Source organism: Myxine glutinosa, chromosome 1 (genome assembly GCF_964187855.1).
Source record: "Myxine glutinosa chromosome 1, kmMyxGlut1.1, whole genome shotgun sequence".
NCBI lineage: Eukaryota > Metazoa > Chordata > Myxini > Myxiniformes > Myxinidae > Myxine > Myxine glutinosa.
In genome coordinates, this window is record NC_136261.1 from 300282377 (window position 1) to 300300685 (window position 18309).

The 18309-nt window shown below is 38.8% G+C and overlaps 1 non-coding gene across 1 annotated transcript; it reads right to left on the reverse strand.

Moving 5' to 3' along the window:
- Positions 1-16934: 16934 nt before the first annotated feature.
- Positions 16935-17007, reverse strand: TRNAA-AGC (transfer RNA alanine (anticodon AGC)). The gene has a single exon. It is a non-coding gene; the product is annotated as a tRNA-Ala (tRNA).
- Between the last annotated feature and the right edge of the window lie 1302 nt (positions 17008-18309).

Below are 18309 nucleotides of genomic sequence, written 5' to 3' on the forward strand. Positions count from 1 at the left end.
TGCTCAGAGGGTGTCCCCACTCCAATACCGAGGCCAGGACGTCCCCGCAGAACCACAAGGAGGGATGATCGCCAGCTGCACCGGTTAGTCTGCAATGGCCGTACCAAGTCAGCTAATCGGCTTCGGGCTGAGTGGCAGCAACTGACAAATGTGCCTGTATCCAGAAGGCTAGTCAACCAACGACTGGTTCAAGCAGGCTATCATGCCAGGTGTCCCCTGAGAAAGCCACGCCTGACCAGACAACACCACCAGCGCCGATTGCAGTGGGCCAGAGAGCACTGTTAATGGCAGCCAGGACACTGGAATCACGTGATCTTCAGTGACGAGTCTAGATTTCTGGTCTATCGTCAAGATGGCCGCGTCTGAGTGTGCAGACAAGTGCATGAAGCCTAAAACAAAGATTGTATAGTGCCAGGAGTCCAGGCTGGAGGTGGTGGGGTGACCGTTTGGGCTGCTTTTCATGCAGGGGGCAAAACTGACCTGGTTGTTCTGAATGGAAACCTGAACCAGTTCAAGTACAGGGCCATTCTGGAAGAAACATTGCTTCCATTTGCTCGTGCAGCCTTTCGAGGAAACATGGTCTTCCAAGATGACAATGCACGGCCTCATCGTGCTCGCATGATCCAACACTTTCTTGCTGACCGTGGTGTAGAGTATATGGAGTGGCCTGCCATGTCCCCGGATATGAATCCGATAGAGAACTTGTGGGCAGAATTAAAGTGTCAAATCGACCACTTGGACCAGCAGCCTACCTCTGTGCTTGAATTGCAGCATGCTATTGTCACTGCATGGCAAGCGATTCCTGTCCAAACCTTGGCAAATCTCCTGAACAGCATGCCTTAACGTGTACGTGCTCTCCTGAATGCTCGTGGGGGTTACACGAAGTACTGAACTGTAATGTTACTGTCCGTAATCCCAGTCATAATTTAACTTTTGTTTTTGTTAAAAAATTTTTTGGCTGATGTGCAAAATAAAGAGATACTTCTGGAAAACGTACAGAAGTTTAACACAGTACTGTCCATGAATTGAGTTCGATATCAGTTTACATCTCTTTCAAGGGTCAATTTATTTGTTTCGAAATGTCAAATGTGGTTTTTGTTTCTTTTAAAGGTCACATTAACAAAATCTGGAATAATTTCAACATAATTCCAATGAACTTTTAGTTTTAAGACATCTTGAAAAGTAAGTTCACCCCCACAAAAAAAATATTCCATATTAAATGCCAAGTCTGTATATCGATTCAGCTTTTTTTGTTTTATGAATGCGTTTTTGGTTTTTTTTCAACGTAAATATTCATTGGCAGACGCTTTCTGATGGTTCTGTGATGTCTCCCAGTGTGCCGGCTTTGCTGTTCATCGGCATTCCAAATTTCAGATTTATATGACACCTGGAAGATACCGAACGTTGATATCACCCAGTCACTCAGTCATTGGTGAGAAAGCGCTTTATATGGAAAATAATGCCTACAATTTGTTTCGTGGAGAGGCAATGGTCAAGTTTGTGTGTCTTCTGATTCCTTCCGATTAAAAATTGTTAATTCGCTGGCAAAATGTGAGAATGTAAAATATTGGTGGATGTGGGTATTGATCCCACTAACTCTCGTGTGCCAAGCGAGCATTCTACCATTTGAGATAATCCCCTGTTACATTTTGGTGATTTTCTATAAAGGCAAGCTTTATTATTATTATGAATGATTTTAATTTATCTTGCATTGTCTCAGCGTTGATTGTGATTTCACAGTTTACAGTGATATAAATTGCAATTTTCAAATGCTATATATCGCTTCAGCCTTTTTTTTGTTTTATGACTGCGTTTACGGTTTTTTAAATGTAAATATTCATTGGCAGACGCTTTCTGACGGTTCTGTGATGTCTCCCAGTGTACCAGCTTCGCTGTCCGTCGGCATTTCAAATTTCAGATTTATATGACACCTGGAAGATACCGAACGTTGATATCAGCCAGTCAGTCAGTCAATGGTTACAAAGAGCTTTATATGGAAAATAATTCCTAAAATCTATTTTGTGGAGTGGTAATGGTCAAGTCTGCATGCCTTCGAACTCAATCCAATTCAAAATTGTTCATTCGCTGGCAACATGTGAGAATGTATAATATTGGAGGATGTTGGTATCCATCCCTTGACCTCTCACATGCAAAGCAAGTAGCTTTTCCATTTGAGATAATTCCCCTTTACCTCTTCATGACTTCATATCAATGCAAGCTTTATTATTATTATGAATGATTTTAATTTATCTTGCATAATTTCGGCTTTGATTGTTATTTCACAGTTTCAGTGATATAAATTGCGATTTTCAAATGCGACATATCGATTCAGCTTTTTTTGTTGTGTGAATGTGTTTACGGTGTTTTTTTACATAAATTTTCATTGGCAGACGCTTTCTGACGGTTCTGTGATGTCTCCCAGTGTACTGGCTTCGCTGTCCGTCGGCATTCCAAATTTCAGATTTCTCTTACAACTGGAAGATGCCGAACGTTGATTGAAGCCAATCAGTCCGTCAATGGTTAGAAAGAGATTTACATGGAAAATAATGCATACAATTTATTTTGCAGAGTGGTTATGGTCAAGTTTACATGTCTTCTGATTGATTCCAATTCAAAATTGTTAATTCGCTGACAAAATGTGAGCATGTAAGACATTGGAGGACGTGGATATTGATCCCACTACCTTTCGCATGCATAAGTGAGCACTCTACCATTTGAGCTAATCCCCCATTACCTTTTGGTGATTTTAGAAAAAGGCAAGCTTTATTATTATTTTGAATGATTTTCATTTATCTTGCATTGTCTCAGCTTTGATGATTATTTCACAGTTTACAGTGATATAAATTGCAATTTTCAAATGCGACATATCGATTCAGCTTTTTTTGTTGTGTGAATGTGTTTACGGTGTTTTTTTTGACATAAATTTTCATTGGCAGACGCTTTCTGACGGTTCTGTGATGTCTCCCAGTGTCCCGGCTTCGCTGTCCGTCGGCATTTCAAATTTCAGATTTCGATGACACCTGGAAGATGCCGAACGTTGATGTGAGCCAGTCTGTCAGTCAATGGATAGAGGGAACTTTATATGGAAAATAATGCATACAATTTATTTTACAGAGTGGTTATGGTCATGTTTGCATGTCTTCTGATTCATTCCAATTTAAAATTGTTAATTCGCTGACAAAATGTGAGCATGTAAAGCATTGGAAGATGTGGGTATCGATTCCACAACCTCTCGTATGCTAAGCAAGCACTCTACCATTTGAGCTAATCCCCCATTAACTCTTTGTGATTTTCTATAAAGGCAAGCTTTATTATTATTATGAATGTTTTTAATTTATCTTGCATTGTCTCAGCTTTGATGATTATTTCACAGTTTACAGTGATATAAATTGCAATTTTCAAATGCGACATATCGATTCAGCTTTTTTTGTTGTGTGAATGTGTTTACGCTGTTTTTTTTAACATAAAATTTCATTGGCAGACGCTTTCTGACGGTTCTTTGATGTCTCCAAGTGTGCCGGCTTCGCTGTCCATCAGCATTCCAAATTTCAAATTTCTCTTCCAACTGGGAGATGCCGAACGTTGATATCAGCCAGTCTGTCAGTCAATGGTTAGAAAGAGCTTTATATGGAAAATAATGCATACAATTTGTTTTGTGGAGAGGCAATGGTCAATTTTGCATGTCTTCTGATTCCTTCCGATTCAAATTTGTTAATTCGCTGACAAAATGTGAGAATGTAGAATATTGGAGGATGTGGGTATTGATCCCATGACCTCTCACCTGCAAAGTGAGTGCTTTTTCATTTGAGACAAACCCCCTTGACCTCTACATGATTTCATATCAAGGCAAGGTTTATTTTTTTTTTTTAATGATTTTCATTCATCTTGCATAATCTCAGCTTTGATTATTATTTCACAGTTTTCAGTGATGTAAATTGCAATTTTCAAATGCTATATATCGAATCAGCTTTTTTTTGTTTTATGAATGTGTTTACGGTTTTTTAAACATGAATTTTCATTGGCAGACGCTTTCTGATGGTTCTGTGATGTCTCCCAGTGTGCCGGCTTTGCTGTTCATCGGCATTCCAAATTTCAGATTTATATGACACCTGGAAGATACCGAACGTTGATATCACCCAGTCACTCAGTCATTGGTGAGAAAGAGCTTGATATGGAAAATAATGCCTACAATTTGTTTCGTGGAGAGGCAATGGTCAAGTTTGTGTGTCTTCTGATTCCTTCCGATTAAAAATTGTTAATTCGCTGGCAAAATGTGAGAATGTAAAATATTGGTGGATGTGGGTATTGATCCCACTAACTCTCATGTGCCAAGCGAGCATTCTACCATTTGAGATAATCCCTTGCTACATTTTGGTGATTTTCTATAAAGGCAAGCTTTATTATTATTATGAATGATTTTAATTTATCTTGCATTGTCTCAGCGTTGATTGTGATTTCACAGTTTACAGTGATATAAATTGCAATTTTCAAATGCTATATATCGCTTCAGCCTTTTTTTTGTTTTATGACTGCGTTTACGGTTTTTTAAACGTAAATATTCATTGGCAGACGCTTTCTGACGGTTCTGTGATGTCTCCCAGTGTACCAGCTTCGCTGTCCGTCGGCATTTCAAATTTCAGATTTATATGACACCTGGAAGATACCGAACGTTGATATCAGCCAGTCAGTCAGTCAATGGTTACAAAGAGCTTTATATGGAAAATAATTCCTAAAATCTATTTTGTGGAGTGGTAATGGTCAAGTCTGCATGCCTTCGAACTCAATCCAATTCAAAATTGTTCATTCGCTGGCAACATGTGAGAATGTATAATATTGGAGGATGTTGGTTATCGACCCCACTACCTTTCACATGCATAAGTGAGCACTCTACCATTTCAGCTAATCCCCCGTTACCTCTTTGTGATTTTTATATAAAGGCAAGCTTTGTTATTATTATGAATGATTTTAATTTATCTTGAATTGTCTCAGCTTTGATGATTATTTCACAGTTTACAGTGATATAAATTGCAATTTTCAAATGCTATATATATATTTCGATTCAGCTTTCTTTGTTTTATGAATACGTTTTCGGTTTTTTAACGTAAATATTCATTGGCAGATGCTTTCTGACGGTTCTGTGATGTCTCCCAGTGTCCCGGCTTTGCTGTCCATCGGCATTCCAAATTTCAGATTTATATGACACCTGGAAGATACTGAACGTTGATATCACCCAGTCACTCAGTCAATGGAGAGAAAGAGCTTTATATGGAAAACAATGCATACAATTTATTTTGTAGAGTGGTTATGGTCAAGTTTGCGCGTCTTCTGATTCATTCCAATTCAAAATTGTTCATTTGCTGTCAAAATGTGAGAATGTAGAACATTGGTGGATGTGGGTATTGATCCCACCACCTCTCACGTTCCAAGCGAGCTTTCAACCATTTGAGATAATCCCCCGTTATGTTTTGGTGATTTTCTACAAAGGCAAGCTTTATTATTATTATGAATGATTTTAATTTATCTCGCATTGTCTCAGCTTTGATGATTATTTCAAAGTTTGCAGTGATGTAAATTGCAATTTTCAAATGCTATGTATCGATTCAGCTTTTTTTTGTTTTATGAATGCTTTTACGGTTTTTTTTCCGTAAATATTCATTGGCAGATGCTTCTTTTTTTTTTTTTTCTTCTTTTTTTTCTATACAAGATCGAGGCTCGTGAAAGAGCGAACATTAATCACACAGAAAGACAAACAGACACATAAAACAAATAACATCGGGATCGGTAGACAAGATGGGGAGAGAGGGGGAAGGACACGAACACAACATTTGAGAGCAGGGACCGAGAGACATCGAGACATCGAGAGATCTGTGGGAGGGAGAGGGCTTTGGGGGGGAGGCATGGGAAGGGGGGGAGGCATGGGAAGGGGGGGGGGGGGGTGGGAGAGGTATAAAACATATGGACACTGCCAGGACTTCCAGGAAAGAAGTTGGAATTTCAAGCAAGGTGGATCTGGGGTGAATTAGTGGGGGTAGAAAAGATCAAGGTTTTGGATGGGGGAAGATAAGAGATGGTGGTGAACAGCTGTTTCAAAGACCTGGAGGGAGGAGTGGGATTGAAGGGAGTGTGGGAGTTTGTTCCAGAGGCGGGAGGAAAGAGGAATGAAAGAGTGAAGGTGAGCAGAGAGCCGAGATTTCGGCAGTTTAACCATCAGAGGGTTGCTGGCAGATCTTGTGCGACCTGTAGGAATATTTGGGGGACAGAGCACAGAGAGAGCTGGGGGAGCAAGGCCGGAGAGGAGTCGGTAGAAGACAGAAAGACCACCTACCTGCCTGCGGTGAGTGAGTGAAAGGCCCTCAGAGATAGCTTCATCGTGGGAGATTCCAATGATTCTGAAAGCTTTGGATTCAACAGCGTGAAGCCGAGCCAGGTGTGAGGCAGGAGCACCAGCCCCGTAGGGGAGAACAGTATTCCATTGAGCTGCGGATGAAAGCCTTGTATGTGGTGAGGAGCTCAGGTGTGCCTAGGAAGGACTTCGCATGACGGAGGATGCCCAGTCGGCGACTGGCTTTGGAGGCCAGCTTGGAAATGTGGTTTTCCCAAGAAAGATCATGGCAGATAGTGAGACCCAAAAGCTTGAGCGACAGAACTTCTTGGAGAGGATTGTTGAGAAAGTAGATGGGAGGGTTGTACAGTCGATCTTTTCGGAGAGACATAGTAAGAGTGTGAGATTTGTCAGGATTGAAAGACATGTTCCACTTGTTTGACCAGTCTGTGATTTTGTCCAGGTCTTCAGAGAGTGAGGAGGCTGCAGACTGCCGATCTGAGGGAAGAGGAATGGAGCGGCAGAGAGTGGAGTCATCAGCAAAGAGATAGAGAGGATTTTCCAGAGAGTCGGAGAGATCATTGATAAAGACCAGAAAAAGCACAGGGCCCAGCACACTGCCTTGGGGAACTCCAGCCTGAACAGGAAGGGGAGATGAGAGAAATCCATTCAGGGCCACATGTTGACTACGACCAGAGAGGAAGTCCGCAAGCCATGCATGGAGATTTCCATGGATACCATAGGAGGAGAGTTTGGTGAGCAGAGCTGGGTGCCAGAACGTATCGAAGGCACGTGATATGTCAAGGGAGACAGCTCTGATTTCCTGTTTGGCATTGAGGACCTCCATCCATTGTTGAGACAGCAGAAGCAGCATGTCCAGAGTAGAGTGACCTGGTCTGAAACCAAATTGATGATCAGAGATCAAGCCATTGGAGAAGAGGAAAGATTTCATATCCGAAGCAATGATGGATTCCATGACTTTGCTGATAATTGGGAGCAGGCTGATTGGTCTGTAGTTGCAAGGATCTGTTTTTGCACCTTTTTTGTGTAAAGCGGTAATGTTTGCTGATTTCCAGGATGCTGGCAGATGACCTTGAGCAAAAGATAGGGTGAAAAGAACAGAGAGAGGGTGAGATAGAGCGGCAGAGCAGGATTTTAGGACCCGTGGGCTGATGCCGTCTGGTCCAGTTGCAGAATCAGAGTCGAGGTTTGACAAAAACTCCTCCACCTTGTCAGGAGAGAAGGACACAGAGTCCAGGAGCAGTTGGGTTCGACTGGGAAATGTGGGAACAGAGAGAGATGGGTTTGGGACGAAGGATTTTGAGGCTTTCTGATGGTTCTGTGATGTCTCCAAGTGTACCAGCTTCTCTGTCCGTCGGCATTTCAAATTTCAGATTTCGATAACACCTGGAGGATACTGAACGTTGATAACACCCAGTCACTCAGTCAATGGTGAGAAAGAGCTTGATATAGAAAATAATGCATACAATTTGTTTCGTGGAGAAGTATTGGTCAAGTTCGCTTGTCTTCTGATTCCTGCCGATTCAAATTTGTATAATTCGCTGACAAAATGTGAGAATGTAGAATTTTGGAGGATGTGGGTATCAATCCCATTGCCTCTCACATGCAAAGCAAGCGCTCTTACCATTTGAGCTAATCCCCTGATACCTCTAGATGGTTGCATATAAAGGCAGTCTTTATTATTATTATGAATGATTTTAATTTATCTTGCATTGTCTCAGCTTTGATGATTATTTCACAGTTTACAGTGATATAAATTGCAATTTTCAAATGCTCTTTGTCGATTCAGCTTTTTTTTGTTTTATGAATGTGTTTACAGTTTTTTTGACGTAAATATTCCTTGGCAGACGCTTTCTGATGGTTATGTGATGTCTCCCAGTGTACCGGCTTTGCTGTCCGTCGGCATTTCAAATTTCAGATTTCGATGACCCCTGGAAGATGGCGAACGTTGATGTGAGACAGTCTGTCAGTCAATGGATAGAGGGAGCTTTATATGGAAAATAATGCGTACAATTTATTTTGCAGAGCGGCAATGGTCAAGTTTGCATGTCTTCTGATTCAAATTTGTTAATTCGCTGACAAAATGTGAGAATGTAAAACATTGGAGGATGTGGGTATCAATCCCACTACCTCTCGCATGCTAAGTGAGCACTCTACCATTTGAGCTTATCTCCTGTTACCACTTAGTGATTTTCGAAAAAGGCAAGCTTTATTATTATTTCGAATGATTTTAATTTATCTTGCATTGTCTCAGCTTTGATGATTATTTTACAGTTTACAGTGATATAAATTGCAATTTTCAAATGCTATATATCGATTCAGCTTTTTGTTGTTTTATGAATGCGTTTACGGTTTTTTTAAACGTAAATATTCATTGGCAGACGCTTTCTGACGGTTCTGTCATGTCTCCCAGTGTACCGGCTTTGCTGTCCATCGGCATTCCAAATTTCAGATTTATATGACACCTGGAAGATACCGAACGTTGATATCACCCAGTCACTCAGTCAATGGTGAGAAAGAGCTTGATATGGAAAATAATGCATACAATTTGTTTCGTGGAGAGGCAATGGTCAAGATTGCGTGTCTTCTGAATCCTGCCGATTAAAATTTGTTAATTCGCTGACAAAATGTGAGAATGTAAAATATTGGAGGATGTTGGTATCAATCCCACTACCTCTCGCATGCTAAGTGAGCACTCCTACCATTTATAGCTTATCTCCCGTTACCACTTAGTGATTTTCGAAAAAGGCAAGCTTTATTATTATTACGAATGATTTTATTTTATCTTGCATTGTCTCAGCTTTGATGATTATTTCACAGTTTGCAGTGATATAAATTGCAATTTTCAAATGCTATATATGGATTCAGCTTTTTTTTGTTTTATGAATGCGTTTACGGTTTTTTTAAACGTAAATATTCATTGGCAGACGCTTTCTGACGGTTCTGTCATGTCTCCCAGTGTACCGTCTTCGCTGTCTGTCTGTATTTCAAATTTCAGATTTCGATGACACCTGGAAGATGCCGAACATTGATGTGAGCCAGTCTGTCAGTCAATGGATAGAGGGAGCATTATATGGAAAATAATGCATACAATTTATTTTGCAGAGTGGTGATGGTCAAGTTTGCATGTCTTCTGATTCATTCCAATTCAAAATTGTTAATTCGCTGACAAAATGTGGCAATGGAGAATATTGGAGGATGTGGGTATCGATCCCACTACCTCTCGCATGCATAAGCGAGCACTCTACCATTTGAGCTAATCCACCGTTACCTCTTTGTGATTTTATATAAAGGAAAGTTTTGTTATTATTATGAATGCTTTTAATTTATCTTGCATTGTCTCAGCTTTGATGATTATTTCACAGTTTACAGTGATATAAATTGCAATTTTCAAATGCTTTATATATATCGATTCAGCTTTTTTTGTTTTATGAATGCGTTTTCGGGTTTTTTTAAACGTAAATATTCATTGGCAGACGCTTTCTGACGGTTCTGTGATGTCTCCCAGTGTACCGGCTTTGCTGTCCATCGGCATTCCAAATTTCAGATTTATATGACACCTGGAAGATACCGAACGTTGATATCACCCAGTCACTCAGTCAATGGCGAGAAAGAGCTTGATATGGGAAATAATGCATACAGTTTGTTTCGTGGAGAGGCAATGGTCAAGATTGCGTGTCTTCTGATTCCTGCCGATTAAAATTTGTTAATTCGCTGACAAAATGTGAGAATGTAGAATTTTGGAGGATGTGGGTATTGATCCCACTGCCTCTCACATACAAAGCAAGCACTCTACCATTTGAGCTAATCCCCCGATACCTCAAGATGATGTCATATAAAGGCAAGCTTTATTATTATTATGAATGATTTTAATTTATCTTGCATGATTTCAGCTTTGATTATTATTTCACATTCTGCAGTGATATAAATAGTAATTTTCAAATGCTTTGTATCTATTCAGCTTTTTTTATTGCATGAATGTGTTTACGATTTGTTTTTACGTAAATTCTCATCGGCAGACGCTTTCTGATGGTTCTGTGATGTTTCCCATTGTTCTGGCTTCGCTGTCCGTCGGCATTCCAAATTTCAGATTTCTTTGACACATGAAAGACACCGAATGTTGATATCAGCCAGTCAATCAGTCAATGGATAGAACGAGCTTTGCATGGAAAAGAATGCATACAATTTATTTCGCAGAGTGGTAATGGTCAAGTTACCACTCTGGTCTTCTGATTGATTCCAATTCAAAATTGTTAATTCGCTGACAAAATGTGAGAATGTAAAACATTGGAGGATGTGGGTATCGATCCCACTACCTTTCGCATGCTAAGTGAGCCTTCTACCATTTGAGCTTATCTCGTGTTACCACTTAGTGATTTTCGAAAAAGGCAAGCTTTATTATTATTACGAATGATTTTAATTAATCTTGCATTGTCTCAGCTTTGATGATTATTTCACAGTTTACAGTGATATAAATTGCAATTTTCAAATGCTATATATCGATTCAGCTTTTTTTTGTTTTATGAATGCGTTTACGGTTTTTTAAACGTAAATATTCATTGGCAGATGCTTTCTGACGGTTCTGTGATGTCTCCCAGTGAACCGGCTTCGCTGTCCGTCGGCATTTCAAATTTCAGATTTCGATGACACCTGGAAGATGCCGAACGTTGATGTGAGCCACTGTCAGTCATTGGATAGAGGGAGCTTTAAATGGAAAATAATGCATACAATTTATTTTGCAGAGTGGTAATGGTCAAGTTTGCATGTCTTCTGATTGATTCCAATTCAAAATTGTTAATTCGCTGACAAAATGTGGCAATGGAGAATATTTGAGGATGTGGGTATCGATCCCACTACCTCTCGCATGCATAAGCGAGCACTTTACCATTTGAGCTAATCCCCCGTTACCGCTTTGTGATTTTATATAAAGGAAAGTTTTGTTATTATTATGAATGCTTTTAATTTATCTTGCATTGTCTCAGCTTTGATGATTATTTCACAGTTTACAGTGATATAAATTGCAATTTTCAAATGCTTTATATGTATCGATTCAGCTTTTTTTGTTTTATGAATGCGTTTTCGGGTTTTTTAAACGTAAATATTCATTGGCAGACGCTTTCTGACGGTTCTGTGATGTCTCCCAGTGTACCGGCTTTGCTGTCCATCGGCATTCCAAATTTCAGATTTATATGACACCTGGAAGATACCGAACGTTGAAATCACCCAGTCACTCAGTCAATGGTGAGAAAGAGCTTGATATGGAAAATAATGCATACAATTTGTTTCGTGGAGAGGCAATGGTCAAGATTGCGTGTCTTCTGATTCCTGCCGATTAAAATTGTTAATTCGCTGACAAAATGTGAGAACGTAGAATTTTGGAGGATGTGGGTATCGATCCCACTGCCTCTCACATGCAAAGCGAGCACTCTACCATTTGAGCTAATCCCCCGATACCTCGAGATGATGTCATATAAAGGCAAGCGTTATTATTATTATGAATGATTTTAATTTATCTTGCATGATTTCAGCTTTGATTATTATTTCACAGTCTGCAGTGATATAAATAGTAATTTTCAAATGCTTTGTATCTATTCAGCTTTTTTTATTGTATGAATGTGTTTACGATTTGTTTTTACGTAAATTCTCATCGGCAGACGCTTTCTGATGGTTCTGTGATGTTTCCCATTGTTCTGGCTTCGCTGTCCATCGACATTCCAAATTTCAGGTTTCTTTGACACATGAAAGACACCGAACGTTGATATCAGCCAGTCAATCAGTCAATGGTTAGAACGAGCTTTGCATGGAAAAGAATGCATACAATTTATTTCGCAGAGTGGTAACGGTCAAGTTACCACTCTGGTTTTCTGATTGATTCCAATTCAAAATTGTTAATTCGCTGACAAAATGTGAGAATGAAGAACATTGGAGGATGTGGGTATCGATCCCACTGCCTCTCGCATGCAAAGCGAGTGCTCTACCATTTGAGCTAATCCCTGGATACCTCTAGATGATTTCATATAAAGGCAAGCTTTATTATTATTATGAATGATTTTAATTTATCTTGCATGATTTCAGCTTTGATTATTAGCGTTGAGGAAGCGCCTCTCGCGAATGACTTCCAGCCAGTGTAACGCGAATTCCTGTCACAGGAATTCTGAGATCATATAAGTGTGACGTGGCAGTTCCTGATTGGTTCGTGTTGGGGAACCCCTTCTCGCTGCCGACGTGACGTAAATTCGCGCACGCGCACTGGTGAAGCGTGAGATTCGGCCCAAGGTTCTTATTATTATTATTATTATTATTATTTTTGTATACAAGATCGAGGCTCGAACCATGATCGAGGCTCGAAATTCCATGCCCGAACCTCAGCGCAATCCAAGAGGATTCACTTGTTATTTCACAGTCTGCAGTGATATAAATTGTAATTTTCAAATGCTTTGTATCTATTCAGCTTTTTTTATTGGATGAATGTGTTTACGATTTGTTTTTACGTAAATTCTCATCAGCAGACGCTTTCTGATGGTTCTGTGATGTTTCGCATTGTTCTGGCTTCGCTGTCCATCGGCATTCCAAATTTCAGATTTCTTTGACACATGAAAGACACCGAACGTTGATATCACCCAGTCAATCAGTCAATGGTTAGAACGAGCTTTGCATGGAAAAGAATGCATACAATTTATTTCGTAGAGTGGTCATGGTCAAGTTACCACTCTGGTCTTCTGATTGATTCCAATTCAAAATTGTTAATTCGCTGACAAAATGTGAGAATGTAAAACATTGGAGGATGTGGGTATCAATCCCACTACCTCTCGCATGCTAAGTGAGCACTCTACCATTTGAGCTTATCTCCTGTTACCACTTAGTGATTTTCGAAAAAGGCAAGCTTTATTATTATTTCGAATGATTTTAATTTATCTTGCATTGTCTCAGCTTTGATGATTATTTTACAGTTTACAGTGATATAAATTGCAATTTTCAAATGCTATATATCGATTCAGCTTTTTGTTGTTTTATGAATGCGTTTACGGTTTTTTTAAACGTAAATATTCATTGGCAGACGCTTTCTGACGGTTCTGTCATGTCTCCCAGTGTACCGGCTTTGCTGTCCATCGGCATTCCAAATTTCAGATTTATATGACACCTGGAAGATACCGAACGTTGATATCACCCAGTCACTCAGTCAATGGTGAGAAAGAGCTTGATATGGAAAATAATGCATACAATTTGTTTCGTGGAGAGGCAATGGTCAAGATTGCGTGTCTTCTGAATCCTGCCGATTAAAATTTGTTAATTCGCTGACAAAATGTGAGAATGTAGAATTTTGGAGGATGTGGGTATCAATCCCACTGCCTCTCACATGCAGGGTGAGCTGCTCTACCATTTGAGCTAATCCCCCGATACCTCGAGATGATGTCATATAAAGGCAAGCTTTATTATTATTATGAATGATTTTAATTTATCTTGCATGATTTCAGCTTTGATTATTATTTCACAGTCTGCAGTGATATAAATAGTAATTTTCAAATGCTTTGTATCTATTCAGCTTTTTTTATTGTATGAATATGTTTACGATTTGTTTTTATGTAAATTCTCATCGGCAGACGCTTTCTGATGGTTCTGTGATGTTTCCCATTGTTCTGGCTTCGCTGTCCGTCGGCATTCCACATTTCAGATTTCTTTGACACATGAAAGACACCGAACGTTGATATCAGCCAGTCAATCAGTCAATGGTTAGAACGAGCTTTGCATGGAAAAGAATGCATACAATTTATTTCGCAGAGTGGTAATGGTCAAGTTACCACTCTGGTCTTCTGATTGATTCCAATTCAAAATTGTTAATTCGCTGACAAAATGTGAGAATGTAAAACATTGGAGAATGTGGGTATCAATCCCACTACCTCTCGCATGCATAAGTGAACACGCTACCATTTGAGCTAATCCCCCGTTACCTTTTGGTGATTTCATAGAAAGGCAAGCATTATTATAATTATTAAGAATGATTTTGATTAATCTTGTATAATCTCAGCTTTGATTATTATTTCACAGTTTACAGTGATATAAATTGCAATTTTCAAATGCTATATATCGATTCAGCTTTTTTTTGTTTTATAAATGCGTTTACGGTTTTTTAAACGTAAATATTCATTGGCAGACGCTTTCTGATGGTTCTGTGATGTTTCCCATTGTTCTGGCTTAGCTGTCCGTCGGCATTCCAAATTTCAGATTTCTTTGACACATGAAAGACACCGAACGTTGATATCAGGCAGTCAATCAGTCAATGGTTAGAACGAGCTTTGCATGGAAAAGAATGCATACAATTTATTTCACAGAGTGGTAATGGTCAAGTTTGCATGTCTTCTGATTGATTCCAATTCAAAATTGTAAATTCGCTGAGAAAATGTGAGAATGTAAAATATTGGAGGATGTTGGTGTTGATCCCACTACCTCGTGCATGCTAAGTGAGCACTCTACCATTTGAGCTTATCTCCCGTTACCATTTATGATTTTCGAAAAAGGCAAGTGTTATTATTATTACGAATGATTTTAATCTATCTTGCATTGTCTCAGCTTTGATGATTATTTCACAGTTTACAGTGATATAAATTGCAATTTTCAAATGCTATATATCGATTCAGCTTTTTTTTGTTTTATGAATGCGTTTACCGTTTTTTAAACGTAAATATTCATTGGCAGACGCTTTCTGACAGTTCTGTGATGTCTCCCAGTGAACTGGCTTCGCTGTCCGTCGGCATTTCAAATTTCAGATTTCGATGACACCTGGAAGATGCCGAACGTTGATGTGAGCCACTGTCAGTCATTGGATAGAGGGAGCTTTAAATGGAAAATAATGCATACAATTTATTTTGCAGAGTGGTAATGGTCAAGTTTGCGTGTCTTCTGATTCATTCCAATTCAAATTTGTTAATTCGCTGACAAAATGTGAGAATGTATAATATTGGAGGATGTTGGTATCGATCCCATTCCCTCTCGCATGCCTAAGTGAGCACTCTACCATTTGAGCTTATCTCCCGTTACCACTTAGTGATTTTCGAAAAAGGCAAGCGTTATTATTATTACGAATGATTTTAATTTATCTTGCATTGTCTCAGCTTTGATGATTATTTCACAGTTTACAGTGATATAAATTGCAATTTTCAAATGCTATATATCGATTCAGCTTTTTTTTGTTTTATGAATGCGTTTACCGTTTTTTCAACGTAAATATTCATTGGCAGACACTTTCTGACGGTTCTGTGATGTCTCCCAGTGAACTGGCTTCGCTGTCCGTCAGCATTTCAAATTTCAGATTTCGATGACACCTGGAAGATGCCGAACGTTGATGTGAGCCACTGTCAGTCATTGGATAGAGGGAGCTTTAAATGGAAAATAATGCATACAATTTATTTTGCAGAGTGGTAATGGTCAAGTTTGCGTGTCTTCTGATTCATTCCAATTCATAATTGTTAATTCGCTGACAAAATGTGACAATGTAGAATATTGGAAGATGTGGGTATCGATCCCACTACCTCGCGCATGCTAAGCGAGCACTCTACCATTTGAGCTAATCCCCCGTTAACTCTTTGCGATTTTATATAAAGGCAAGTTTTGTTATTATTATGAATGATTTTAATTTATCTTGCATTGTCTCAGCTTTGATGATTATTTTTACAGTTTACAGTGATACAAATTGCAATTTTCAAATGCTATATATATATCGATTCAGCTTTTTTTGTTTTATAAATGCGTTTTCGGTTTTTTAAAACGTAAATATTCATTGGCAGACGCTTTCTGATGGTTCTGTGATGTCTCCCAGTGTTCCGGCTGTGCTGTCCATGGGCATTTCAAATTTCAGATTTATATGACACCTGGAAGATACCGAACGTTGATATCACCCAGTCACTCAGTCAATGGTGAGAATGAGCTTGATATGGAAAATAATGCATTCAATTTGTTTCGTGGAGAGGCAATGGTCAAGATTGCGTGTCTTCTGATTCCTGCCGATTAAAATTTGTTTATTCGCTGACAAAATGTGAGAATGTAAAATTTTGGTAGGATGTGGGTGTCAATCCCCACTGCATCTCACATGCAAAGCGAGCACTCTATCATTTGAGCTAATCCCCTGATACCTCAAGATGATTTCATATAAAGGCAAGCTTTATTATTATTATGAATGATTTTAATTTATCTTGCATGATTTCAGCTTTGATTATTATTTCACAGTCTGCAGTGATATAAATAGTAATTTTCAAATGTTTTGTATCTATTCAGCTTTTTTTATTGCATGAATGTGTTATGATTTGTTTTTACGTAAATTCTCATCGGCAGACGCTTTCTGATGGTTCTGTGATGTTTCCCATTGTTCTGGCTTCGCTGTCCGTCGGCATTCCAAATTTCAGATTTCTTTGACACATGAAAGACACCGAACGTTGATATCAGCCAGTCAATCAGTCAATGGTTAGAATGAGCTTTGCATGGAAAATAATGCATACAATTTATTTCGCAGAGTGGTAATGGTCAAGTTTGCTTGTCTTCTGATTGATTCCAATTCAAAATTGTTAATTCGCTGACAAAATGTGAGAATGTAGAACATTGGAGGATGTGGGTATCGATCCCACTACCTCTCGCATGCTAAGCGAGCACTCTACCATTTGAGCTAATCCCCCGTTATCTTTCGGTGATTTCATAGAAAGGCAAGCATTATTATTATTAAGAATGATTTTGATTAATCTTGTATATCTCAGCTTTGATTATTATTTCACAGATTACAGTGATATAAATTGCAATTTTCAAATGCTTTGTATCGATTCAGCTTTTTTTTGTTTTATAAATGCGTTTACGGTTTTTTAAACGTAAATATTCATTGGCAGACACTTTCTGACGGTTCTGTGATGTCTCCCAGTGAACCGGCTTCGCTGTCCGTCGGCATTTCAAATTTCAGATTTCGATGACACCTGGAAGATGCCGAACGTTGATGTGAGCCACTGTCAGTCATTGGATAGAGGGAGCTTTAAATGGAAAATAATGCATACAATTTATTTTGCAGAGTGGTAATGGTCAAGTTTGCACGTCTTCTGATTCATTTCAATTCAAAATTGTTAATTCGCTGACAAAATGTGGCAATGTGTAATATTGGAGGATGTGGGTATCGATCCCAATACCTCTCGCTTGCTTAAGCAAGCACTCTACCATTTGAGCTAATCCCCTGTTACCTCTTTGCGATTTTATATAAAGGCAAGTTTTGTTATTATTATGAATGCTTTTAATGTATCTTGCATTGTCTCAGCTTTGATGATTATTTCACAGTTTACAGTGATATAAATTGCAATTTTCAAATGCTATATATATATCGATTCAGCTTTTTTTGTTTTATGAATGCGTTTTCGGGTTTTTTTAACGTAAATATTCATTGGCAGACGCTTTCTGACGGTTCTGTGATGTCTCCCAGTGTACCGGCTTTGCTGTCCATCGGCATTCCAAATTTCAGATTTATATGACACCTGGAAGATACCGAACGTTGATATCACCCAGTCACTCAGTCAATGGATAGAGGGAGCTTTATATGGAAAATAATGCATACAATTTGTTTCGTGGAGAGGTAATGGTCAAGTTTGCGTGTCTTCTGATTCATTCCAATTCAAAATTGTTAATTCGCTGACAAAATGTGGCAATGTAGAATTTTGGAGGATGTGGGTATTGATCCCACTGCCTCTCACATGCAAAGCGAGTGCTTTACCATTTGAGCTAAACCCTGGATACCTCTAGATGATTTCATATAAAGGCAAGCTTTATTATTATTATGAATGATTTTAATTTATCTTGCATGATTTCAGCTTTGATTATTATTTCACAGTCTGCAGTGATATAAATTGTAATTTTCAAATGCTTTGTATCTATTCAGCTTTTTTTATTGGATGAATGTGTTTACGATTTGTTTTTACGTAAATTCTCATCAGCAGACGCTTTCT